The following is a 12,548-nucleotide window of genomic DNA, read 5'->3' as shown; positions in this document are numbered from 1 at the left end:
TGCACCCGCACACACGCATACACAAGTACATATCATTTTGATTTGCTTGTCAAGTTTTGAAAATTTTCAATGATGCCCTTACCCTTTAAAGTGATATCAAGAGAAATAGACTTACACTTGCAAAACAATGAAAACACTCAAATACTTGAAATAATCAAAGTAAATGGTCTAACCCTTGCAAAAATCAAGCCGAAACATTCTTGCATTTTTGTATCCTATACGCATCGCCAGCACAGAAATATTAATAAGTATAAACAAAGAAATTCTTCTCTTTAGGGGGAACAAATTTACAATAGGAAAAAAAAAAATACAGTGAATAGACCAGTGATAGAGAACATGGATCCTCTCCATTACAAGAAAAATTGTCTAATTGATTATTTCGATTTGTAGTTGAGTGCAAGTTAGGAATGAGTGCAATACATTTGATAATGGTATGTGCTAAATTTAGAATGAATTTTATTCACTCACAAAATAATCAAAGTATAAAAAATAGTGGTCTCTTAACTTTTATTATTTTTGGTAGTGGAGAAGATCCAAATTCAGTTTGAAGGGAGAATATAAGATCATAAAATTTTATTGAGTAGTGATAAGTGATAACTATACTATACTTTACAACGACTTCTACACTACTACACAAGCATTATGGGTTTCATGACGAGTCATCAATTTTAATAGCAGACCAAGTAGAAGGACCCCACATCTTTGTTTCCAATAGTGTAGGGGTAGTTTGAAATTATAGTTTAGTTTATAAGGAAACGAAAGGGACTAAGATCCGCCGAATATGGCCACATGACAATTAATTAAACTCATTACAATTAATTAAACTCATTAATTCCACAGTCGTAACTCCCTCTATAAAATGCCCATTTCCCTCTCCATCCTCACCCTCCACACCCTCTCCCCACCTCGTCCTCCTCCTCCTCCTCCAATGGCGGAGCCTCTCACCTACACTGCTTCCGTCGTCGATCCCTCGACCGGCTTCTCCTCGAGACCCAGACATTCCACAGCCTCCGCCCACCCGTCCCTCTCCCACCCTCCACCCTCCCCCTCTCCTTCCCCTCCTTCGCCCTCTCCCTCCTCCCATCCCCTCCCCCCTCCTCCCCCGCCCTCATCGACGCCTCCACCGGCTCCTCCCTCTCCTACCCCGACTTCATATCTCAACTCCGCTCCCTCTCATGCTCCCTCAAAACCCAGCTCAACCTCTCAAAAGGCGACGTCGCCTTCATCCTCTCCCCCTCTCGCCTCGACATCCCCATCCTCTACTTCTCCCTCCTCTCCCTCGGCGTCGTCGTCTCCCCCGCCAACCCCCTCTCCTCCCCCTCTGAAGTCTCCCGCCTCATCGATCTCGTGAAGCCCTCCATCATCTTCGCCACCTCCGCCACCTCCGCCAAGCTCCCTCCTAATTCCAATATCAAATCTATCTTTCTCGATTCCATCGACTTTCAGTCCATGCTGACCAACAAATTATTTAACCAATCACCATCTTCAATATTCTCCGACCTTCAAGTTCATCAGTCTGATACGGCAGCGATCCAGTTCTCTTCGGGGACCACTGGGAGGATCAAGGCCGCGGCGCTGTCTCACCGCAGCTTCATCGCCATGGCGGCGGGGTTCCACGCGCTGAGGACGAGGAAGACCGGAGAGGTGGCTCTGTTGGTGGCGCCGATGTTTCATTCCCTGGGGTTCTTCTTTGCGTTGAAGGGGATCGCGCTGGGGGAGACTGTGGTGGTGATGAGCAGAGTGGGGTTTAGGGATATCTTGTCGGCGGCGGAGAGGTATGGGAGACGCTGATGGACGGCGGCCGCCGGTGGTGTGTGCGATGTCGAGGGCGGAGGAGTGGCGAGTACGATTGGGGGCGCTGGAGACGGTGTTGTCGGGCGGAGCGCCGCTCTTCGGTGGAGGTTGGCGAGAGGTTCATGAAGCGGTTTCCACGTGTTGAGTTGCGCCAGGTAATGGTTATGGTTTTTATATTATTTTAGATCTTAGTCCCTCAAAATCTCTAATAATTACGTAGTAGCTCCTTCTGTTTTTGCTTATTATCCTCTCAAATCCAATGGTGTCTTGCAAATTTCGTCCTTATTGGTAACTCATGTTAGACTTGGTAGGAGTATTCTGCTAGATTTATTAGTTTAAAGTAAAATAGTCATAAAATTTAAAATTTAAAATGGATATATAATTGTCACATGGAATTTCTTCGTCAGTTCAAATGAAATATCTCAATATCCTTCCATCTTTTCTAAAATTGAAATGCAATTCTACTTATTTAGCTACACATATTCTTAGCTTAAATCTATTTCCGTACCAGCTATTACTTAGTAAAGTAAAAATAATATGATTATTAAAAAATTAGTCCATCAAATATTGCTGTTATGTCTCTCAGGTCTTAGATTATTTCAAAATTAGTCCCTCAAATATTGCAATTCGGTCCCTCAATTCTTAATTTATTTCAAAATTAATCCTTGCTATTAAGCGTATAAGCAGTAATTGGAGGGATTATTACATAAAATCTATTGTCATGGACTATTAGCTCATTCAATTTTATTTTTTTGATAAATTTATAGTTCCTCTAATAGCTATTTATATTCTTGAGTGGAGGGACTAATTTCAGAATAAGTCAAATGTTGGGAGACCTATAGCAATTTCCTTGATTTGAGGGACTAATTCCAAATATGAAATATGTAAGGGACTCATATATATATTTTTGATGATCTTTAAGGCCCCGTTTGGCAAAGGGTTAATGAAGATGGGCTAAAGAGAATGATTAATGTACTTAGCCCATTTGATAATCCGAAGGACTAAATTATTAACCCGTTAAATAAGTTTTATTTTAGCCCTTATGATCAGTTTTAGTGTTTGGGAATAACAATGATTTTGACTATTTTCTTTATAATTAGAAGGGTTAACTCTTATTCCATCTAAATAGGAGTATTAGTAAACCCCTCATTTTGAGGGGTTAACTCATTTTAACCCTTCTAGAGGGGTGAACTTAACCCTTTTATATTTTTTATGTTTGGCAAATTATGGAGGGTTAACTCACTTTAACCCTTATATAGATTTGTTGTGTTTGGCAGGTTAAGAAGGGGTTAAGTCTCCTTAACCCCTCACTTAACCCTTTGCCAAACGGTACCTAAGGGACTAAAATAGTGGCTCAATTATGAAAAGATTTCTTACAAAAGCTTGAGTATATTCTACTCACGTAGGTGAATGCTGAATTACTTTTTGGATCCCCCTTGCTTAAATTCCTGGTTTCATCACTGAAAGCATGTAACGCTTAAGCATCGTTTGGCAAAGGGTTAAGAAAGAAGAATTAAGGAGAATGATTAATATAGTTAGGCCATTCGATAACCCAAATGACTAAATTATTAACCCGCTAAATAAGTTTTATTTTAGCGCTTACAATTAGTTTTAATATGTGGGACTAGAGAGGATTTTGATTATTATTTTTAATAAATAGAGGTGTTAACTCTTAATCCTTTAAATAGGAGTGTTAGTAAAACCCTCATTTTGAGGGGTTGACTCATTTTAATTTCTTTAGAGGGATTAGCTTAATCATATGCATTTTTTTGTGTTTGACAAATTATGAGGGGTTAACTCATTTTAGCCATTATATAGATTTTTTGAGATTGGCTGGCTAAGAAAGATACATTCTCCTTAACCCCTTACTTAACCCCTTGACAATCGTGCCTTCATGTTTCAATGGAGCTGTGGCATTAAATTTAGTTGTCCACATATCACCTTTCATCTACTCCTCTATATTGTTCATGATACAGTAAAATATTATAGTAAATACTGCATCATGAATAATAAATCAAATCTGGTCCTCTGCACTCAAAATTACTATTTATGTTACAGTAATTTATTGTAGTATGAACAGTAAATCAAATCAAATGTATTAAAACTTAGATCCTTTTTTTAAGTATAGAGGAGTAGATAGATTTCTAAATCAAATATATTAAAACTTAGATCCTTTTTTTAAGTATAGAGGAGTAGATAGATTTCTAAATCAAATATATTAAAACTTGAATCTTTTTTTAAGTATAGACGAGTAGATATAATTTTTAAATCAAATGTATTAACACTTGGATCATTCTTTTAAGTATAGAGGAGTAGATGTGATTTCTAATTTTAAGTATACAATAATTAAATTAAATATATTAAAACTTAGAGGGATGCAAGTTCAAAATGAAGTGTTTAAAAATATAGGGAGCCCCGTGCTTTGCACAAAGCACACTAGTTGCTATTAATGGCAAACGTATTGAATATTGTTGTTTCCTTACTTGACAGCAAATAGATGTTGGCGCGATAGGAGTGAAACCAAATGCTTCCACATGTAGCTTATTAGGCTTAGTGTTGGGCGCAGGCACAGAGTCACGTCCTCCCGCCGCGGAAGCGATATAACCTGAGAGAAAACCCTGGTTTTTGTTTTCATAAAAGCTCAAGTCAACCTCTATATTCCCGTTTCATAAGAAAAAAAAGAACAGAAGTGAAATATCACACAAAATGAGATATATACTCTTCCTCCTAGCAGTTCTAGGACTGAATGTCGAGGGAACCTACAAGCAATAGCCAACACACAGTAAAGACACGTGATTTACATGGTTCGGTAAACTTGCCTACGTCCACGGGAGGGGTAAGGGGGGATTTCACTATGAGGAGAATACAAACTTTTACTTGTACAACTCACAAGCTCTCTCTCTCTCTCTCTGATTTTTCTCTCTTTAAAAATCTCTTAAAATTCCCACACCCTTTTTCTTTTCTTCCCCGCAACTTCTCTCTTCCTCACCTCTCTTATTTATAGGCAAATAAGAGGGGACAAGAGAGTATGGGTGAGCATGAGAGAAGCATGAGTGAGCATGGAGGAGCATGGGGGGTTACACCATCTCGTGTCCCCCCATCCCACGTTCCCACGTTCATAATTTTTCACCTCATTCATCATTTGATTAACCTTAAATTTTGGATGAACACCAGAAGAACATCACGAACATCACCAGAGAGATCTGAGATACCAAACCAAACTAAAATCAGGCCAAACAAGCAGCACCATTATACTATGGTTGCCTACGTACCCTCTGACTATATCATGGTTGCCTACGTACCCTCTCATCGGGATCAAGCTAACCTTAGTTCTGTAATTATTCTCCAACATAGTATTCACCTCACCCCATCACCGCCCCGAAGGGCCATGCCCTCTTGGGTAGATTAACACGGGCTGATATAAAGTAAGTCCAAGCAATGATGGAACTTGCTATCTGTCACCACCTTGGTTAACATGTCTGCGGGATTCTCATTCGTGTGCACCTTCATGAGAGAAATATAACCTTCCTCTATGACATCCCGTACAAAATGATACCCGACATCGATATGCTTGGTACGAGCATGATGAACTTGATTCTTAGCCAAATGAATCGCACTTTGACTATCTCACTACAAGTTCACAGTATGCTGCTCAATCCCCAAATCATCTAGAAGACCCCACAACCATAATGCTTCTTTCACTCCCTTCGCCATGGCCATGTACTCGGCTTCTGTAGTAGAAAGTGTCACTGTAGCCTGTAACATCGATCGCCAACAAACTGAAGCCCTATGTATGCTGAATACATAACTAGTAGTAGATCGTCGTCTATCTACATCACTCGCATAATCCGAGTCCACAAACCCGTCAATCTTATATGTATCTCCACTAAAGCACAAACCCGTATCAGCTGTATCTTTCAAGTACCTCAGAACCCACTTTACTGCTTCCTAGTGCGCATTTTTCGGATTCGCCATGAACCTGCTGACCACACTAACCGCCTGTAAAATATCTGATCGTGTACACATCATTGCGTACATCAAACTACCAACTGCACTAGCATAGGGGACACGCTCTATGTGTGCCTTCTCTTCCGCTGTAGTGGGAGATTATTTACCTGAGAGCCTAAAATATGAAGCCAATGGAGTCACCACCGATTTAGCACTTTACATTCCGAACCTTGCGATCACCTACTCTATGTAGCCTTTCTGACTTAAGAACAATCGCCGATTTGCCCGCTCTCTTCTAATCTCCATACCCAGTATTTTCCTTACAGCGTCCATGTCATTCATCTCAAACTCTTTACCAAGTTGAGATTTCAGCCTATCTATCTTCACCCTGCTCTTAGAAGCAATAAACATGTCATCCACATACAAAAGAAGATAGATATAATCAACTTCACGAAGCTTCCAAATGTAAACATAACAATCATAATCGCTTCGAGAAAAACCATGCTTTAATATGAAAGAGTCAAATCGCTTGTACCACTGCCGAGGAGATTGCTTTAAGTCATAGAGTGACTTCCTCAAGCGACACACATGATTCTCCTTGTCCTCAACCTTGTAACCCTCAGGTTGATGCATATAGATCTCTTTATCCAAGTCTCCGAGCAAGAATGCCGTTTTAACATCGAGTTGTTCCAGCTCAAGATCACCATGAGCAATAATACTTAATAGCACCTGAATAGAAGTGTATTTCACCACCGAAGAAAAGATCTCATTGTAATCCACACCCTCTCTTTGTGAAAATCTCTTAGCCACTAGCTTTGCCTTATACCTTGTACCATCGAGCTCTGAAGGATCATCCTTTTTTTATACACCCACTTATAACCAATAGCTTTTCTTCCTATGGGTAATGGGACCACCTCCCATGTTTGGTTCTGGAGAGGTTCCATCTCCTCCTCCATTATCGCCAACCAACTCTCACTATCTCTATCTCGAATAGCTTCCTTGAAGGAGACCGGCTCATCGTCCTCCACCGAGAGTGCATATTCAACCAAATTCACTTGCCCATAGTGCTTTAGGGGTTGATCAGCCCCCAGCTTCTATACCTGCTTGTATGCTCGTCTTTGCCTAGTGGAAGCCAAACTATCCTCGAGCTGTTGTTATTGTAGTACCTGTGTATTTTCTTGCTGAACCTTCTCCTGTTCAAGCTCATCGTCTTCATGATCATCTTCTTGAACACGAATAGAACTTGGTTGGTATTTAGGTTCTATCTCAATAACCCGAGATTTTGAAGTCCTAACAATCCCAAAACCATCATCCTTGGGCACCCTAGCAATCATGAATCTCTCATCAAAAGAAACATCACTGCTGATCACTAACTTCAAATCTTCTGTACACCAAAGGCGATAGCCTTTTACATCTTTTGCATGCCCCAATAATATAGCTCTCTTAGCCCTCGCATCAAGCTTTCCCTCATTAACGTGATAATAGGCAGTACACCCAAAAATCCGGAGCCTCTCATAATCTGCATGTTCCCCTGACCATACCCTAAAGGGTGTATCACTATCCAGTGTAGAATGTGGAGACCGATTCACTATGTAGGAAGCTGTAGCAATCGACTTTGCCCACCATTCTTTGCCTAAACCAGCATATGATCGCATACTCACTGTTTTCTCCCGTAGTATACGGTTCAGCCTCTTCGCGACCCTATTTTGCTGTGATGTTGGTCTAACTATCCAGTGCCTAGCAATGCCCTCTTGATCACAGAACTCTTTGAATGCACCATGTGTATACTCTATATTGTTGTCAGATCCACTGTATTCAAATTTCTTCTTTGTCCTGTTCTCAACCATCGCCTTCCACTTATTGAATGTCTCAAATACCTCATTCTTATGCTTCAGAAAATAAATCCAAGCATGCCTAGAATGATCGTCTATGAATGAGACAAAATACTTGGAGCCACCCTTGGAAGTTGTCTGACCCGGACCCCAAAACTCCGCGTGCATATAATCTAGTATATCTCTGCTCATGTGATTGCTTCTCAGAAATTAAACCATGTGCGCCTTTCTATATACACAATCCTCACAAAAATTCATACAATGTTTCTTCAGATTCTTCAATAAACCCTCTTTACCAAGCAGATTTAGACTCTTTTCTAACATGTGCCTAAGCCGCCTATGTAATAACCATGTGTGCTCACATGGGCCTCCACCACTTCCATCAGTTCCAACTACTGCATTCCCTATCACCGTCGCAACCAAGAGAGTATATAGATTACCTTGATGAACACCCTTCATCACTACTAGGGAACCTCGAACAACCTTCTCCACTCCATTCTCTGTAACAATTTTGCAACCATCGGAGTCCAAAGCACCAACTGAGATAAGATTCTTTCGCAAGTCAGAAACATGCTTTACATCCGTCAGGGTTCTGACCACTCCATCATGCATCTTGATTTTGATATCACCTAGCCCCACCGTTTTACAAGCATGGTTGTTCCCCATCAGTACGGTTCCACTGTTAATGCTTCTGTAGGTAGTAAACCACTTCCTATTTGGACATATGATAAGAGCAATCCGAATCAAGAATCCACTTCCCGGAGATATCCTCACCACCCGTGACGACATAACATTCCTTCTCGCTCCCTCTGAAACGTAGCTCGCCTCTTCTGTGCCTTCTCTCCTCTCAGTCTTATTGTTGTTCTTCTTCCCACCTACTATCTTGTTAGGACAGTCAACTTTGAAATACCCTAGCTCACCACATTTAAAACACGCCCTTCCCGTAAGAGGTCTCGATTTCGATCTAGATTTTCCTTCCTTGCCTTTTCCTCGCTCATTTCCACTTCCTCTAGCAAATAGTCCCTGAGCTTGCTCCTTGTTACCACTAGTGGCCATGTCACTAGTTATAATTTTTCGAAGATCATCCGCTAGAAGCGTCGTTCTAGTCTCATCCACATCAAATTATCTCCTACAAGCATTAATATTTGTATCAGGTTCTCATAAGACTTCGATAAAGAAAGAAGTAGTAAAAGTGTTTGATCCTCATCTTCTACTGTCACATCAATATCCTTCAAATCCGATTGATCCTATCGAACTTTTTGATGTATTCCCGGATTGACGAGCCTTCCTCTATTTTGCAAGTATACAATTTGGTTTTCAAGTAGATCCGATTTGTTAGACTCTTCATCATGAAGGTACTCTCTAACTTTGACCACACACCCGCAGCTGTTTCCTCTCCATCTACCAAGAAAACAACATCCCTCTCAAGGTATAGGATAATCGATGCTTGTGCTTCGAGATCTAACTCTTTCCAATCCTCATCGGACATATATTTGTGCTTCTTCTCATTTCCTACTAAAGTCTTATGCAATTTCTGCGAAATCAATGAATTTTTCACCTGCATCATCCAATAGGAAAAATCATTCTTCCCATTGAATTTTTTAATCTCGTACTTTCCAATTTTAACTATTTTACTTGTACACGCCATTCTTCGCTTGTATTAATAAAACCGCTTCTCACAGGAATTTCAACAAATACCTTGTGTTTACCACACAATAATCAAGCACCATCTCGGATCAGAAATTTTACCACCACCAATCTGAATAAAGGGCTTTGATGCCAATTGTTGGGCGTAGAGTCACGCCATCACACCGCGGAAGCAATATAACCTGAGAAAAAATCCTGGCTTTTGTTTTCACAAAAGCTCAAGTCAACCTCTATATTCTCGTTTCACAAAGGAAACAAGAACAGAAGTGAAATATCTTAACAAAGTGAGATATACACACTTTCTCTCAGCAGTTCTAAGACTGAATGTCGAGGGAACCTACAAGTAATAGCCAACACACAGTAAATACACGTGATTTACGTGGTTCGGCAAACTTGCCTACGTCCACGGGAGGGGTAAGGGGGGATTGCACTATGAGGAGAATACAAACTTTTACTTGTACAACTCACAAGCTCTCTCTCTCTCTGATTTTTCTCTCTTTAAAAATCTCTTTAAATTCCCACACCCTTTTTCTTTTCTTCCCCGCAACTTCTCTCTTCCTCACCTCTCCTATTTATAGGCAAAGAAGAGGAGACAAGAGAGTATGGGTGAGCATGGAGAAGCATGAGTGAGCATGGGGGGTTCTACCATCTCGTGTCCCCCCATCCCGCGTTCCCACGTTCACACTTAGCATAGCTTCTAGCCAGCATAAAGCAATACGTTGTTTACAAGATCATTAGCATAAATATCAATTTTAAATTAATACAGTTAGAATATAATGTTTATATAATGATAAAAATCATTATAAACTGTTCGTTTATTTTAGCACAGAGTAGTGATAAGTGTGCCATATTTTCTCTACTATTTTGGCACTACTACTCACAAAAGAGTGGAGCCATGATGATCATCAATACAATTTCCAAGTGAGGACCTGCTCCTGTGTGAGTAGTACGCTCAAATAGTAAAAACAAGTATTACACTTAGCATTTTTCATAATCAAAATGTTGTATCATTGCCACTGATCTCAATCCTTACATCTTTTCTAAATTTGAAATGAGATTCTAATTAACTACACATATTCTTAGTTTAAATCTATTTCCGTACTAGCTGTTACTTGGTAAAATAAAAATCATATGATTAATTATTAAATCATATTATATTTATTTTATTCGATTGAATAAACAATTAGAAAATTATTTTTAATTTGAATATTAAAAAGGTTCAGATCTTCAAGCTTGATTTTTATGTTTGAAAATTTAGGATCTTGACTTTGTATATCGATAATAATTTGGAATGAGGGCCATTGTCGGTAAATGTTAAAGTTATGATGATAAATTAGTATACTATATTAAAAAAAACCTCTCTTCTAATCTTTTGTTTTTTATGAACTCGCTACTAATCTTTTAATATAGATAAAATATTCATTTCAATATAGAGAATATATATATGTTCAATGAAGAAAACACTAGAAGGGCTAAATGTAAGTTACTCACTTATATGAAGGGCCGTCTATAAATTTTCTTTCTCCCAGTATATACGAAGATCCTGCTGCATGTTGTGCAACTTTCTATAGGATTTGGGTTTTTTTTTCCCTTCATACACTATTTTATATTAATTGCACATTATCCATCTGTAGTATCACTCTTTTAAACTGTTTATCCCTCTAGTTTTATTGTTGAAGATATACCTCGGGGTTAAATTTTTTAAAAAAATCTTTTATCCTAGGTGAAATTTTTGACAGATAATGTCCCTGGGTGAAACTAATGTCTTTGCTAAACTTGTTTTGTTAGACCAATTTTTAGCCTTAAACTGGCTTTTTGGCTCCATCTCCTTTACTGCATGTTTGACAAGTGAGAAGTAAATAGAAAGTGAAAGAAAGGAGAAAATACTTTCTTATTACTTTCTATTTTGCAACATTGTGTTTGGATAATAGAAAGTAAAAGGAAAGAAAGTTGAGGTGGTAAATGATGTGACACTTACTTTCTTCTGTTTGATTATTACGGAAAATAATCATAGACGGTGGATATGTAAAACTTTAAATGATACACGAAAAATCTAAAAATACATTTTCTCTCCTCTCTTCGTTTTTAATCCACTTTCTTCAATTTTTGGAGAAAGTGAAAGCAGCGAAAATATTAATGCCGATGTGACACCCTTCACTTTCAAAATGCCAAACAAGAAAAAATTAAAAAGTTGACCTAGTTTTCAATTTCAGGTCAACTTTCCATTTCTTTCTGGTTGCCAAATACGCCATTAGGTCAAAAATATAACTGATTTAGATCAAAACTGGTATAGAGGGCGAAGGTTCCAAAATCACTGATAGAGTCAACGTTAGTTGTTAAATATGTTTTCGATGTCCTTAAAGCTAGCAGGCTTCAATTAAATTTAAGGCCTAAGTTTGGGCTTTCACCACGTATAATTTTGAATTTATTTTATTTTGGGCCTGAAGGCTCTGTCGATCTTAGGCCTACTTTGGTCCCTTTACAAGGCTTTACCTATATTCTGATGATGGCGAGCCCATAAGCCCTCACCTACCACTTGCCTTGACAAATAAATTATAAGCTAAGTAGATTATAAACTAAAGTGTTTGGTTAAAAGAATAGATTATAAGTCACTTTTATGAGAGTGTTTGGCAAATGGGTAGATTATAATCCATCATTATTGTTAAAATGACCAAATTAGACAATGACTCTAAAATTAAAAATTGAATGGACTTTAGAATTATCTTGAACATTGAGGGGTAAATTTGGTATTTACTTGGTCAAACTACATGGCTTATAAGTCAATAAAAAATAGGTTGGGTTAAGGGAACTTGTTTTTATGGGCTTATAAGCCAAAATAACCTGGTTGCCAAACATATTAAGTGGTTTATAAGTCATAAAAGTGCTTTATAAACTAGTATGACCCATTGCCACTGTTAGATCTTAATACAAGAGCTAACCTGAAAATTTCACAAAATAAATGAAAAATAATTAAATAAATTACATCTCTAATTAGTTGTGGAACCTCCAAATGCACAACACGATAGAAAGTATATAAAATAGCATCTCATTATTTTCTATAAGAAAAACCAGAGTTTGAATTTATCAATAATGAATAATATTAAAATTTACAGAGATGGAGGAAAGGTTACAAATTAAAACTTGATCCTAATACAGGGATATGGCTCGACAGAGGGTGGAGGAATAGCCCGCATGATCAACCACGACGAGTGCATGAACATTAGCTCAGTAGGAAGGCTAACAGAAAATGTGGAAGCGAAGATTGTTGATATTGTCACAGGAAAGGCATTATCAGTTGGCCAACGAGGCGAGCTTTGGCTTCGAGGG

At 38.7% G+C, this 12,548-nt stretch overlaps 1 pseudogene; it reads left to right on the top strand.

Annotated features, from left to right (window-relative positions):
* The window catches only part of LOC109823226, a 13,905-nt pseudogene continuing 2,079 nt past the window's right edge, over positions 723 to 12,548 (top strand).

The sequence above is a fragment of the Asparagus officinalis genome, chromosome 9 (genome assembly GCF_001876935.1).
Source record: "Asparagus officinalis chromosome 9, Aspof.V1, whole genome shotgun sequence".
NCBI classification, from domain to species: domain Eukaryota; kingdom Viridiplantae; phylum Streptophyta; class Magnoliopsida; order Asparagales; family Asparagaceae; genus Asparagus; species Asparagus officinalis.
This window is presented reverse-complemented; position numbering and strand designations above follow the sequence as displayed.